At 36.8% G+C, this 15,624-nt stretch overlaps 1 protein-coding gene across 1 annotated transcript in view; it reads right to left on the bottom strand.

Moving 5' to 3' along the window:
* The window catches only part of EDA2R (ectodysplasin A2 receptor), a 93,267-nt gene that overhangs the window by 3,200 nt on the left and 74,443 nt on the right, over positions 1-15,624 (bottom strand).

Raw genomic sequence — 15,624 nt, 5'->3', positions numbered from 1 at the left:
AAACTGAAAAAATATATTAACTTATATCAAGACTAAAGATTAATATCCCTAATATATACAACTTTTAAAAATAAAGAAGAAACACACTCTGTAAAAAACTAAACATACAAATCACACAAAAAGAAACATAAATGCCTCTTAACTAAATGAAAAGATGCTCAACCTCACTTATAATAAGGGAAATGAAATATAAAACTAAACTGAAGTGCTTGCTGTTTTTTTACCTTTTAAGCTGACAAAATCCAAAAGTTTAACAACATACTCTTTTACTAAGGCTGTCAGGAAACAGGCACACCCATATACTGCTGGTGGTGAGCAAAACGACACAACCCCTGTGGAGGTGAATTTGTCCGTATCTAACATATGGACATAAACCTTTACTCTTTCACCCAGCAACCCTACTTTTAGGAATCTATCATACAGATACAATGGTAGAAAAACAAAAGGTACATGAATTAAGCTATTCATCATAGTATTATTTGTAATAACAAAAGACTGGAAAAACCCAAATGTCCACCAAGAGATGACTCATTGAGTAAACTTTTGGAACCCATATAATGGAGTATTTTTCAGGTGTAAAAAGGAACAGGTTTATCTCCATATAACACAATGGAATGATCTCCAGGACGTGTTACAAAATAAAAAGAAAATCAAAGTAGAGAAAAATATCCTAGCATTTATCTAAGGAGGAGGGAGAAAAGCTTGATCTGAATTACATGCACACACTTTTGATTATATTACAAAAACAAACAATGGAAAGATAACAGAAGAGTATATTACCTACAAGGAAAAAGAAGAGAAATAGATAGAAGTGAGACTTTGAATATTACCTTAAAGATCTGACTTTGAAAGAATGTAAATATTTTAGGTAATTATAAAACAAGTTTAAATTTAGGATAAGGCAATCTTTAAATTTGAAATGAAACAAGTTAAGCTAAAATGAATGGGTTAAAATATATATATATAAAGTGCCTGTCACGATGTCTGGCATTGAGTATGTCCTCAATAAACATTAGGTTCTTATGGGAAGCAAGTTTTTATAATATCAAGAGCACTGGAATCAGAAGAACTTGGTTTGCCTCTTCACTTGTTCACTTGCTGGGGAAAGGGTGGATGGGAGCTAGCTAGCATTTACTGAGAATTGACCATGTATTAGGCACTCTTCTTTATTAATTAATTCATTCATTTAGAAAATATTTATTGAGCAATTACTATGTGCAAGGATGATATTCTGGATACTGCAACTAAATAACTGATTTAAAAATGCAAAAATCCAGCCCTCAAGGATTTACATTCTTGTTTATTTTCTATAAAGCCCTGTAAGGTATGCATTAACATTCCAATTTTAAAAACAAGAAAACTTGAGGCACAATGTTTGTTTCACAAGTGTCTCAGCCTGGGATGCCTCTTCCCATGGGACTGAGGCTCTCTATCCACACCCAAAGACATTGGGCTGTTTGGGATACTAGTAAGGGGGATCTCACTGCAGTGAGTGCCCAGTCCAAGAAGCTTCTTTGTCCTGCAGGCCTGAGACTCTCCACTCCCACATAGAAACAGCAGGTGGCCAGGGTATACTAACTAAAGATCTACTACCACAATAAGCAGCTGAGTCTGAAAAATGGTCTTTGCAGTGAACCAGAGACTGCCATCCCCCATCTAAATGCACCAAGTAGCCTGGATCAGGGAAATTCCATTTTTGTTATTGGTTAAATTGTGACCCCCTCCCCAAAAGATATGTTGAAATCCTAACCTCCAGTACCTCAGAATATGATCTTATTTGGAAATACAGTAATTGCAGATGGGATTACTTAAAATGAAGCTACAATGGATTAGAGCGGGCCCTAAAGCACTTTGACTGATGTCTTTATAAGAAGGAAACTTGGACACACAGACATGACAGGAGAGAACGGTATGTGAACATGGAGGCAGAGACTGGAATTATGTTGCCACAAACCAAGAATTGCTGGTCACCTCCAGACACCAGGAGAGAGGAATGGAACAGGTTCTTCTCTAGAGACTCCAGAGGGAGCGTGACCCTACTCCAACTTCATTTTAGACTTCTAGCATCCTGGACTGTGAGATAATAAATGCATACTTCATTTATGGTTAGGTTCTGTGATATAGGAATTCTATGTATTATTGAAAATAAATGTAATTGTAAAATAGTAAACAAATTTCAGAAATATCTGATAATATATTACGAGAATATTTAAATTCTATACATTATTTAGCTCAAAAATTGTATTTCTAGAATTAGTCCTGAAAAAGTAGTGTTGATTTTTTGCAATAAGTTACTTACAGTGATGTTTATAATTTAAATGATGGAAATTTAAGAATAAAAGTAACTAACAAAAAGTTTGTTTAAGATGGGGTTGACAGTATATTCAAAAGTTATAACCAACTCCCCACAAAAAAAGCCATTGTCTCTCTTCTTCCTTAACAGAACACTGATTTCATTTTGGGTGGAAAGGTTTCCAGCCTCAAGAACTGATTCTTGGGCTAAGTTAATAATTGAAATCCCATTCCTCTGTGTCAAATGCTCATTTCCCAGTTCCCTTTGCTGCTAAAGACAGTTGTATCACCCAGTTCTGGCCAATAATAAGACATAAGGGGATGTCATCTGGGGAGTTCCTTGGAAAATATTAATTCTCTAATAAAAGCAAGCTATTGTATTTCTACCATGGTTTCCTGACTCTGAGTGGGATGAGAAGACATGATATTTTGAGTTCTGGCAATAATGAGGCCAAAACACGAGGCTCAAACAGTTCAAGGATAAGAGTCTGAGTTATTGATTACATCGTTGTGCTGCCCAACCAAAAGGCCGCCTGCCTCCAGACTTTTTCATTACTTAAATAAATGTATTGATGGTTCAAGTCAGTCTTAAGTTTTGTATTTCTTTCCATTTAATTCATCCTAATTGATTTCAGAGGTGAAGCATTTTGCCAATGTTAAAGCTGGGACTCAACTATGTTTATCTCACCCAAACACTCATTCTTTTTTACTGCATCATTGAATCTTTGAATAAGTCACATATCATCTTTTAAAAAACAGAAATTCTATACATTTATGAGAAATAAAGCATATATACTAATGTTACATTAAACAAGAAGTAAAAAAGGATTTTAAAGCACAAACAGTAAATTAAAACTCAAGAAACTGCAGAAAATATTTAGGCAGCAAATCAAATAAACTACTGATAACTTTAAAGCAATTCCAACAGAGGTGGGAAAATTATCTATCTATCCATCTATATATCTGTCTATTTGAGAAATCGTAGGTTTATAGAAAAGTCATACAGAAAATGGAGTTCCTATGTACCCCTGCCAATACACAAAGTATGCTAACGATATGCAAAATTTTCTCTATTACTAACACTTTGCATTAGTGTGGTAAATTTGCTACAATTGAAGAAACAATATCATCATAACTATACCATACCTATAGTCCATAGTTTACATTAGGGTTCACAGTTTGTATTGTACAGTTCTGTGTTTTTTTTAAAATAATTTTATTCTGATAACATATATACAGTCTATTAATTCCCCTTCTAACCATATTCAAATATATAATTCAGTCGTGTTAACTATATTCACAACTGTTTACTACTATCACAACCATCCATTACCAACATTTTGGATCACAATAAACAGAAACTCTGTACCAATTAATCATTAACTTTCCATTCCCTACCTCTTCCCCAGTCCCTGATAAATGGTACTCTAGTTTCAGACTCTATGAATTTGCTTATTCTAATTATTTCATACAATTGAGATCATAACATATTTTTTATTTTGTGTCAGGCTTATTTCAGCCAACATAATGCCTTCAGGGTTCATCCATGTGATAACATGTATCAGAACGTCAGTCCTCATAGTGGTCAAATAATATTCTATTACATGTATATACCACATTTTATTTGTCCATTAATCTATTGATGGACACACAGGTTGCTTCCATCTCCTAGCAATTGTGAATAATGCAGCTCTGAACAATGGTTTACAAATATCTGTTCTAGTCCCTGGTTTCAATTATTTGGAATGTATACCTAGAATTAGGATTGCTGGGTCATATAGTTAAGCCTATAATTAATTTTCCAAGGAACCACTAAACTGTTTTCAGCAAAAACTGCATCATTTTACATTTGCACTTAAAGAGTGTTCCTATTTATCCACATCTTTTCTAACACTTTTTATTTTCCATTTCTTAATAGTACCCATTCTATTGGGTGTGAAATGCTAGCTTGTGGTTTTGATTTGCTTTTCCTTAAAGGCTAATGATAAGCATCTTTTCACGTGCTTTATGGCCATTTGTATTACATCTTCTTTAAAAAATGTTTATTCAAGTCTTTTGCCCATTTTAAAATTAGATTGTCTATTTGTTGCTGAGTTGTAGGATTTCTTTATATATTTCAGATAGCAAACAGTTGTCACATATGTGGTTTCCCAACAATTTCTCCAATTTTGTGGGTTGCCCTCTTACTTTTCATGATAAAGTCCTTTGATGCACAAAAGTATTTTATTTTGATGTCCCATTCATCCATTTTTCTTTCGTTGCTTATTCTTTTTGTGTAAAATCTAAGAAATCACTGCAGAACAAAAGGTCCTAAATTTTTCTACGTTTTTCTCTAGGAGTTTTAAAGTTTTGGTCCTTAAATTTAAGATTTTGATCCATTTTGAATTAATTTTTTATCTGGTGTGAGGCAGATGTCCACCTTCATGTTTTTGCATGTGGATATACAATTTTCCCAGCATCATTTGTTGAAGAGATAATTCTTTCCCCATGGAGTGCATCTGGCCCCTTATAAAAATCAATTGGCCATAGAGGTGAGGATTTATTTATGAACTTTCAGTTCAATTTCATTGTTCACCGTGTCTGTCCTCATGCCAGTACCATGCTGTTTTCATGACCGCTGCTTTGTAATAAGATTTAAAAATGAGAAGTGTGAAATCCTCCAACTTCGTTCTTCATCGTCAAGATGACTTTGGTTATTCAGGGTATCTTACTCTTCCATATGAATTTGATGATTATCTTTTCCATTTCTGCAAAGAGGGTCTTAGAAATTTGATTGGGATTGCATTGATTCTGTAAATTGGATAGAATTGATATCTTAGCTTTTAATCTTCCAATCCATGAACAAATACCAAATGTTCTTCCACTTATTTAAGACTTGTTTGATTACTTTCAGCAATGTTTTTATTGCATACAAGTACTTGACATCCCTATTTAAATACATTTCTAGATATTTGATTTTCAGTTGCTATTATAAATAGAATTGTTTTTATTTCCTCTTTAGATTATTCTTTATCAATATATAATATCACTAATGACTTTCACATGCTGCTCCTATACCCCATCACTTTGTTGAATTAGTTTATTAGCTCTAGGAGCTTTGTTGTGGACTTTTCAGTATTCTCTATATACAGGATCATACCACCTGCAAAGAGAGAAAGTTTTATTTCTTCATTTCCAATTAGGATGACATTTATTTCTTTTTGTTGCTTCATTACTCTGGCTAGAACATTCGCTACAATGCTGAATAACAGTGGTAACAGCTAGCATTCTTGTCTTGTTCCTGATCTTTGAGGGAAGATTTCAGTCTTTCAACGCTGAGTATGATGTTAGCTGTGGGTTTTTCACATTGCATCCTTTATCATGTTAAGGAACTTCCCTTCTATTCTTAGTTTTCTGCTTTTATCAAGAAGGGGTGCCAGATTTTGTCAAATGCCTTGTCATTTGATGTGATCATGTAGCTTTTCTCTGTTCCTTCTGTTAATGTGGGGTATTACATTAATTGATTTTCTGATGTTGAACCACCCTTGCATACCTAGGATAAATTCAATTATGGAGTATAATTTAATGTGCTTTTGGATTTGGCCTACTGCTACCTTCTTAAGGATTGTTGCATCTATACTCAAGATGAATTTTGGCCTGTAATATCTGACTTTGGTATGTGGGTGATATTGGCCTCATAAAATGAATGACAAAGTATTCATTCTTCATTTTTTTTTAGCAGAATTGGTGTTAAATTCTTGGAATTTTTTTTATGATTCGACAATCAAGGCATCTGCTCTTGGGCTTTTTTAATGATTACTGATCATTTTTCTTTAATTTTTATTTGCCTGTTGGGATTCTCTGTTTCTTCTATGGCCAGGGTAGGTAGTTCGAATGTTTCTATGAATTTGTCCATTTCATCAAGGTTATCTCATTTATTGGTTTACAGTTGTCCTTTTAATTTCTGTAGCCTTGGTAGCAATGCCAATCCTTTCATTTCTGATTTTGATTATTTGTGTCCTTTCTCTTTATTTCTTTTTCAGTCTAGCTAAATGTTTGCAATTTTATTGATCTTTTCAAGGAATCAACTTTTGATCTCATTGACTCTATTGTTTTATTATTATCTGTTTCATTTATCTCTCCTATAATCTTTATTTTCTTCCTGCTGCTTACTCTGTATTTAGTTTCTTCTTTCCTCCAGATTCTCCAAGTGTGAAGTTAGGTCTTTGATTTGAGATCTTTCTTTCCTTTAATGTAATCATTTAGAACTATAAATTTCCCACTCAACATTGCCTTTGCTTCATCCATAAGTTTTGGTATGTTCTGTTTTTAACTTGCCTCAAGACATTCTCTAATTTCTCTTGTGGTTTCCTCTTTGGCACATTAGTTATTTAATAGTGTGATGCTTCATCTCCACATATCCATTGATTATACTATTCTTCCTCTCTTATCCATTGGAGCTTAATTCCATTATGGTTGGAGAAGACAGATTGTATGACTTCAATCTTTTCAAATTTATTGAAACTTGTTTTGTGACCTAACATATGGTCCAAACTAGAGAATGGCTAATGTGCACTACAGAAGAATGGCATTCTGCTTTTGTCGGGTGAATTACTGTATATATATATATCTATATTTGTTATGTTTAATTGGTTCATAGTGTCATTCAAGTGTTCAATTTTCTTATTGTTTTTCTGTCTACATCTTCTATTCATAATTTAAAGTGTTATACTAAACTCTTCTACTCTTAACATAGAAACATTTATTTTCCTCTTCAAATATCTCAGTATTTGCCTCATATATTTGGGGGCTCTGTCATTAGGTTCATATATATTTATAATTATGTTTTCTATTGAATTGACCCATTTATTACTAAATAGTGACTTCTTTGCACCTCATAATATTTTGGCCTAGAGTCTATTTTATCTGATATTGGTACAGCTATCACAGGTCCCATTTGTCTACTGTTTGCAGATAACATTTTTCCATCCTTTCACTTTCAACCTTCTTGTGTCTTCGAATTTAAGGTGAATTTCCTTTAAAGAGCCTAGATTTGAGTCATGCATTTTTACCTATTCTGCCAATCTCTACCTTTTGACTGGTGAGCTTAATCTATTTACATTTAAAATATCTACTGATAATTCAGGGCTTTCTTCCACTATTTTTCTACTTGGTCTTTGTAAATCTTATATGTTTTTGTCCCTCATTTATTACTTAAATTTATTTGATTTTTTGTTGTTTACTATTTTGAGACCCTTCTCATTTACTTCGGCATATATATTTTTTAGATTTTTCTTTGGGTTACCATGGGCCTTAAATTTATCATCTTAAATTTACAGAAATCACCCTTGATTCGATACACTTAACTTCAAAAGTATATACAAAGCCTATTGCTATACCCCTTTGTCCCCCCAACTTTTGGTGCTATTTATTACAAATTATATCTTTATACATTATATGTCCCAAACCATAGACTTATCATTACTTTTTAAATTTTTGGGGTGCATGGTCCAGGAATCGAACCCAGGTCTCCCACATGGAACATAAACATTGTACCACTGAACCACCTGTACACCCTTATCATTACTTTTTATGCATTTGCATTTTAGAATCTCTAAGAAGCAAAAAGTTGAGTTACATACCAAAAAATTGAATACCATACTTACTGCTATTTATAATTGTCTATATTGTTTCCTTTGTCAGGCATGTTTGTTTCTTTATGCAACTTCCATCCACTCACAATTGTCCTTTCCATTCAATCTAAAGAACTCCCTTTAACAGTACTTGTAGGACAGGTCTAGTGGTGATGAACTCTCTACTGTTGTCTATTCGGGAATTTCTTAATCTTCTCATTTTTGAAAGAAAATCTCACTGGATATGAAATTCTTGGCTGGCAATTGTTTTCTTTCAGCACTTCATATATTTCATCTCACTGCCTTCTAGCTTTCATTATTTATGATGAGAAATCGGCACTTAATCTTATTGGGGTTCCTTGTACGTAACACATTGCTTTTCTCTTGTATCCTTCAGAACTGTTTCCTTGTACTTGGCATTCAACAGCTTAATTATTATTGTCTAAGTGTGGTTCTCTTTGAATTTCCCCTGTTTGAAGTTCATTTGGATTCTTGAATGTATTCACATTCATGTCATTAATTAATTTTGGGAAATTTTCTGCTTTTATTTCTTTGAATATTCCTTCTGATCCTTTCTCTCTTTCTTCTCTTGGGACTTCCATTATGTATATATTGGTACACTTGATGGGTGTCCCACAGCTCTTTTAGGTTCTGTTCATTTTTTTAAATTCTTTTTTCTTTCTGCTTCCTAAGCCTGAATCACTATCATTTTTTAGTTCAATGATTCTTTCTTCTGCAAGCTCCAGTCTGCTGTTGAAACCCTCTAGTGAATTTTTCATTTCAGTTAATTTTCATCTTTAACTCCAGAGTTCTTTAAGCGAACTCTGTTAGGTTCCTTTTAAAATTTTTAAATTTCTAGCTCTTTATTGAGATTCTGCGATTGCTCATGCATTGTTTTCCTGATAGCCTTTACCTCTATTCCTTGTTTTCATTTCTTTCCTTGATCACATCAAAGATCATTTTTTTTAAAGTTTTTGTTATGTCCTAAGTCTGGTCTTCTTCCTTGATGATTTCTGAATGTTCATCTTGTTCCTTTGGATGGGTCATAATTTCCTGATTTTGTTTGTCTTGCAATCTTTTGTCAAACACTTCAGATTTTAATATTTTAATGTGGTAACACTGGGATGGAGTCCCTGGGTGTCTTTTTCTTAAGTTGGCATAACTAATGATAAGACAGAGATTTCTTTGAGTACTAGTAATGAAAAAAAAAAAACAATGCAAAAACACATTTCACAGTCTTTGCAAACTGATTTTCCCTTGGCTGTTGCTCTCCTTCAGAGCCTACCTATCCTATCAAGAAGATCACCCCAAGGCAAAATCAAAGTGCAATATCCTCTCCATCTTTCCTGCTTGTGTGTGTATTCAGAGTTCTCTAGAGAAATAGAACCAATAGAAGAGATCTGAAAATATGAGATTTATGAAGTTGTCTCATGCAACCTTGGGAATGGAAAAGCACAAAATCCATAGGGAAGGCTGTGAAACTGAAAGCTCTGATAAAGAGTCTGGATGAACTTCACAGGAGAGACACTCTCTTTCAACTTAACAGCCTTCAATTGATTGGATTATCTCAGTGTGGGAGGCATGCCTTATTTAATCACAGGTGTAATTAACCACATGCAATCAACTGACTGCTGATTTAACACATCAGCTTTACAGATTATCAAACAGCCATATCCTAGCAGCAACAATCAGGCCAGTGCTTGCCTGATCACACAACTGGGCATAATCACTTGGCCAAATTGATACCAGAACCATCACAGTTCACCCCTTGTAAATTTGGCAGATATACACATCACCTTGAAACATGCTTAATTTCAAAATGGAACACAATAACAGACATGTTTCACCTAACAGTACTTAACCGTCTCGTATACAACCAAAAACGCACTACATCTCTCCAGAATAGGGTGCAAAGTCCTTAGGTAACATTCACTCTTAAACTTCATATCTTATGACTTAAATACTATAACATGAACAATACAACTTATATCACATGATAAGAGGACAACAAGATACTTGCTTATGTAAAAATGCAAACATAATTTTAACAAAACGGAGGAAATATTCATACAATCACAGTCTTCATTTCTGTTACTGGTCACATGGTTGTAGTTCATATTTATCACTATCTTCTACTACCCATTCCGTGTCCCCTATACCCTCAGCAAGCAACTTCAGCTGGCTATGTTTGTGTGTCAGGTGGGGTGATCCAGAACTTCATTCCTGAAGTTGCTGGGCCATTGGTAGTCCTGCCTGGATTGAGTTGTTGCAGTCCTCCTTTTACTTTAATCACAGGGCATGGCAGTATTAAGAGATAAGGTAGAGGATCTCCTGTATTCCAGGAAAACTCTTCTTTACCTCCGTTGTATACTTGCAGTCCTATTTCCCTTGCATAGTTAGGATCAATCACCCCAGAAATGGCTGTAATCCCCTTTCATGCCTGTTGATCCAGTGGCATGAGAAGACCCAGGTGTCCAGTTGGCAGTTTTAACTTCCAGTTCACTGGAATCATTGTTGCACCTCCTGACAGAAGCACTACTCCTTTTGGAACTAAGACCTGTAGACCAGCAGAGCTCAAGGTTGCAGGGACAGGAAGCAAAAATTTTCTTACTGGATCACCAGGGGTGATATTGAGTGGTGTGACTCCCATATCTACCCCTTGACTCCTGTGTATCCAGGATATGGATGAAACAGCACCATAGAGTGGATGCTGATTCAGATCATACACAGCCTCCTGGAGGACATTGCCGCAGTCCTGCGAGGGACTGTCACTTAGCCGGCACTGTAATTGGGTCTTCAAAAGGCCATTCAAACATTCTATTAAGCAAGCTGCCTCTGAATGATGGGAAACATGGGAAGACCAGAGAATACAATGAGCATGTGCTCATTTCTGCACTTCATTGGCTGTGAAGTGGGTTCCTTGATCAGAGGCAATGCTGTATGGAATACCATGATGGTGAATAAAGTATTCCATAAGTCCACATATGGTAGTTTTTGCATAAGCATTTATGCAGGGAAGGCAAACCTATATCTGGAGTATGTGTCTATTCCAGTTGGAACAAATTGCTGCCCCATCCATGATGGAAGTGGTCCAATGTAATCCACCTGCCACCATGTAGGGAATAGTGCCATATCGGGGACTAAGTTTAGGTCTCTACTGCTGGCAGATTGGGCACTGAGCAGTGGTTGTGGCCAGGTCAGCCTTGGTGAGTAGAAGTCCATGTTGCTGAGCCCATGCATAATCTCCATCCCTACCACCATGACCACTTTGTCTATGAGCCCATTGGACAATGGCAGGAGTAGCTGAGGAAAGAGGATGACTTGTATCCACAGGACATGTCATCATATCCACTTGATTATGAAATCTTCCTCTGCTGAAGTCACCCTCTGGTGAGGATTCACATGGGGCACAAATATCTTCATATTTTTTACCCACTCTGAAAGGTCTATCCACATAATTCTTCCCCAGACTTCACTGTCACCAATTTTCTAATCGTGCTTCTTCCAAGTTCCTGACCATCCAACCAAACCATTAGCAACAGCCCATGGGTCACTATACAAATGCACCTCTGGCTACTTCTCTGTCTAAGCAAAATGAAAAACCAGGTACACTGCTCGAAGTTCCACCCTCTGAGAGGATTTCTGCTCACTACTGTCCTTTAAGGACATCCCAGAATGGGGTTTTAGTGCTGCAGCTGTCCACCTCTGGGTGGTCCCTGCATACTATGCAGAACCATCTGTAAACCAGGCCCAAGTTTTCTCTTTCTCAGTCACTGAATGTAAGGAACTGCCCAAGTGGCCCTAGCTCTGGGCTGGGAAAGAGAAGGTAATGTGGTTAGAATGGGGGCCATGGGCATTTGGGCCACTTCCTCATTGTTTTAGTTTGCTAGCTGCCAGAATGCAATATAGCAGAAACAGAATGGCTTTTAAAAAGGGGAATTTAATAAGTTGTAAGGTTTACAGTTCCAAGGCTGATAAAATGTCCTAATTAAAAGAGGTCTATAGAAATGTCCAAGCTAAGGTATCCAGGGAAAAGACACCTTGGTTCAAGAAGGCCGATGAAGTTCACGGTTTCTTTCTCAAGTGGAAGGGCACATGGCAAACACAGTCAGAGTTTCTCTCGCAAATGGAAGAGCATATGGCAAATACAGCATCATCTGCTAGCTTTCTCTCCTGGCTTCCAGTTTCATGAAGCTCCCTGGGAGGCATTTTTCTTCTTTATATCCAAAGGTTGCTGGCTTGTGGACTCTCTGCTTCTTGTGCCTATGTCATTCTCTGCTCTCTCAGAATCTCCTGCTTTCTCCAATGTGTCTTCTTTTGTATGATTCCAGTAAAGTAGTGAAGACCCACCTGGAATGGATGGTGACACGTCTCCACCTAATCCAGTTTAATAACCACTCTTCAGGTCTTGGATTGGGACCTACTGGGGGGATCCCAACTGCCACCCTCCTCGGCAGTGCTAAGATAAGCTGCAACGGGGTGAGGGGGGCCAAGCCAACAGCCATGGGGGAGGCTGTGGTGATCCCACGGCCAGGCCAGGGATGAGTGGGGGAGGAGGTGGCAGAAATGATGCCAAAATCCTTGGGGCCAGCTGGAGCTGTTGCTGATGTTAGTGGTGATGATGCTGAGAGTGATACGATGCCACCATCTTTGCTCACTTGATTTTTAACAAGGGTTCCAAGAAAATTCCATGGGAGTAGAATTGTTCAAAAAATATTACTACGACCACTGGGTAATCACAAGCAAAAGAATCAACTTGGTCTAGTATCTCATGCCATATATAAAAATTAACTCAAAATAGACCAAGACCTAAATGTAAGAGCTAAAACTATGAAACTTTTTTAGAAGAAAATTTAGATGTAAACCTTCCTGATCTTGGATTAGGCAATGGTTTCTTAGATATGTCATGGAAAGTATAAGCAAAAAAAGAAAAAATAAATTGGACTTCATAAAAATAAGAAACTTCTGTTTTAAAGAACATTATCAAGGAAACGAAAAACAACCCACAGAATGAGAGAAAATATTTGCAAATCTTATATTTGATAAGGAACTTGTATTGAGAATACATAAACAACTGAAACATATAATAACTACTTAAAAATGGGCAAAATACATGAATAGACATTATTCCAAGAAAATAAACAAATGGCCAATAAGTACATGAAAAGATTCTCAACATCATTAGTCATTAGGGGAATGCAAATAAAAACCATAATGAGACAACATTCACATGCATTAGATGTCTAGAATTAAAATATTTGATAATATCAATTGATACCATCAAAGATGTGGAGAAACTGGAACCCTCCTACATTGCTGGTAGGAGAGGAATGTGATTCAGCCCCTTTGGAACAGTTCTGCAGTTCCTCAAAAAACAGAACCAGCAATTCCACTCCTAGGAGAATTGAAAATACAAGAAAAGTGAAAATACAATTTTTGCCAAAAACAAATTGTACATGATTATTCATAGCAGCATTGTTCACAATAGCAAAAAAGTAGAAACAACCCAAATGCCCATCACCTGATGAATGGATAAAACAATGTTTATGAAATGAAATCAGCTATGGTCATACAATCGATATTATTTGGGAATCAAAAGGAATGAACTACTGACATATGCTACAACATGGAAAAACCTTTATAAAATTATGCTAAGTGAGTAACATCAGACAGGATAGGCCATATATTGTATGATTCCATTTATATGACATGTTCAAATAGACAGTGGAGACATGGAGACATAAAGTAGATTAGTGGTTACCAGGGGCTATGGGGAGGAGGGAATGGGGAATAAGCGTTTTGTGGTTATGGGGTTTCTTTTGGGGTAATGAAAATGTTCTGGAATTAGATGTTCAAGATAGTTGCATGACTTTGTGAATATACTAAAAAAACAGTGAACTGTATCCTCTAAAAAGATGAACTTTATGGTATGTGAATTATACCTCAAAAAAAGCGAGTTCTCCAGCTTTTTCTTTAATACTGTGAACTATTTTATAGACAAATAAATACTGCCTGTTAGCTCAAAAATAAAAATAGAGCCACTATGACTATCTTTTATATCCCTACGACTGTAATTTGTTCTATCTAAACTTACTCAGTAAGTGCTGTATTGACTGGGTTTGATTTTGTCAAGTGACAAAATGACTAGAGTGTGCCTTTACTTTGCCTGTCTCTGTCATGTGGTGCTACCTGCCCATTACCCACTCTGTTTTCCCTGAAAATAACCTAGAAGAGTAAAGGCAGGCAAATGGAAAGAGAAGAAGCAATGAGACTCCTATTAAAAATAATCCCCATATTAGCTCATCAGGTCCTGAATAATCAATGTTGGCCAAGTTTCTGTTGGATGAGAGGTGCTCGGGCTGCTGGGGTGCAGCTGCCTCTGGCCTCAGTTCATTTCTGCTGCCTTTCTCGACTTGCACACATGCTTGTGGAGTGAAATATGCTCTCTGTAGGCAAGGCAGGCAGGAAGGCAAGCAAGACAAAGGATAGGTCTAAATTAAGAACCCAGGACATCAGGGACAATATTTGCTTTGCAGGACACATGGAATTAAAAAAGATAAGGAAGACAGCAGCTGGTACATGCCCTGCCCATTCCTCTTCTCTAGGAGATAGCCATCCACCTATCCACGTGCACAGACTGAGTTTATCCCCTCCCTAAACCACTACCCCAAATCAAAGTAGTTGCCCTGTCTGGCCTTGAGCACACACTTGTCTTTGAAAATTGGGCTTCTAATCTATACAGAGCTTTATCATACCCAGATGTTTGGCCTCTGATACAGATCTTGTTTTACCATTTAGTGCTGACTCTCAGACTTCCCTTTCCTGACCTGGCCCAGGGCCACTACAATCCCAGCTTTCTCTGGCCTAAAACATTCTCCCAAATTATCAAACATCTTACCTTTTTCCTACCCCAATACTCTCAATTTTGACTTCATGTTTTAGTTCAGTATGGTGAGTGGTCCCATGCTCAGTTCTGCCACCTGGAGCATATTTTTCTCCAGTCCTGGAATCAGGGTTTCCTTTTGTACCATCGGGGAGTTGGTTTAAATGATCTCTTGACCAGTGGTTCTCAGTCTTGGCTGTGCTGTGGGAGAGTTAAAATACTGATGTTGGGGTCCCACTCTTGATATTCTGATGTAATTCATCAGGGATATGACCTGAGATTCTGAAATTTTAAAAATTCACCAGGTGATTTTCATGTGCAGCCAAGGTTGAAAATCACTGCTCCTGGGCTCCTTTGGCTCTGACCTTGCTGGTTTGCCTGAATATAAGACGTAGTCAGTACAAAGATCTTTTTCCATTGCCCATATACAGAGGGAGTCTGGTTAGGGAGAAGCCTGCGGCCTAACCATTTTTTTCTCCTAGGAAGAATGGGAGATAAAGATAAAAGGGCTGAAGGTGAGGTATCCTTTTAAAACACACATGTGATATCATGTCATTTCCAACCTCAAAATCCACCAATGGTTTCCCAGCTCACTCATAATAAAACCAAGTCCTTGTATGGCCATTGAGGCCCTAGATGATCTATGTGCCTTTCTTTCCCCCATCCTCTTTGACCTCATGTTCTACTACTTGCTCTCTCCACTCCAGCCATGTCAGCCTCCCTGCTATTCCTCAAACTCATCAGGAATACTCCCACCTTAAGAAGGAATAACTGCTGTACCCTCAGCCAACAATATTTTCCTCCAGGTATCCATATGACTACCTCCTTAATTTCCTT

The sequence above is a fragment of the Tamandua tetradactyla genome, chromosome X (assembly GCF_023851605.1).
Source record: "Tamandua tetradactyla isolate mTamTet1 chromosome X, mTamTet1.pri, whole genome shotgun sequence".
NCBI lineage: Eukaryota > Metazoa > Chordata > Mammalia > Pilosa > Myrmecophagidae > Tamandua > Tamandua tetradactyla.
This window is presented reverse-complemented; position numbering and strand designations above follow the sequence as displayed.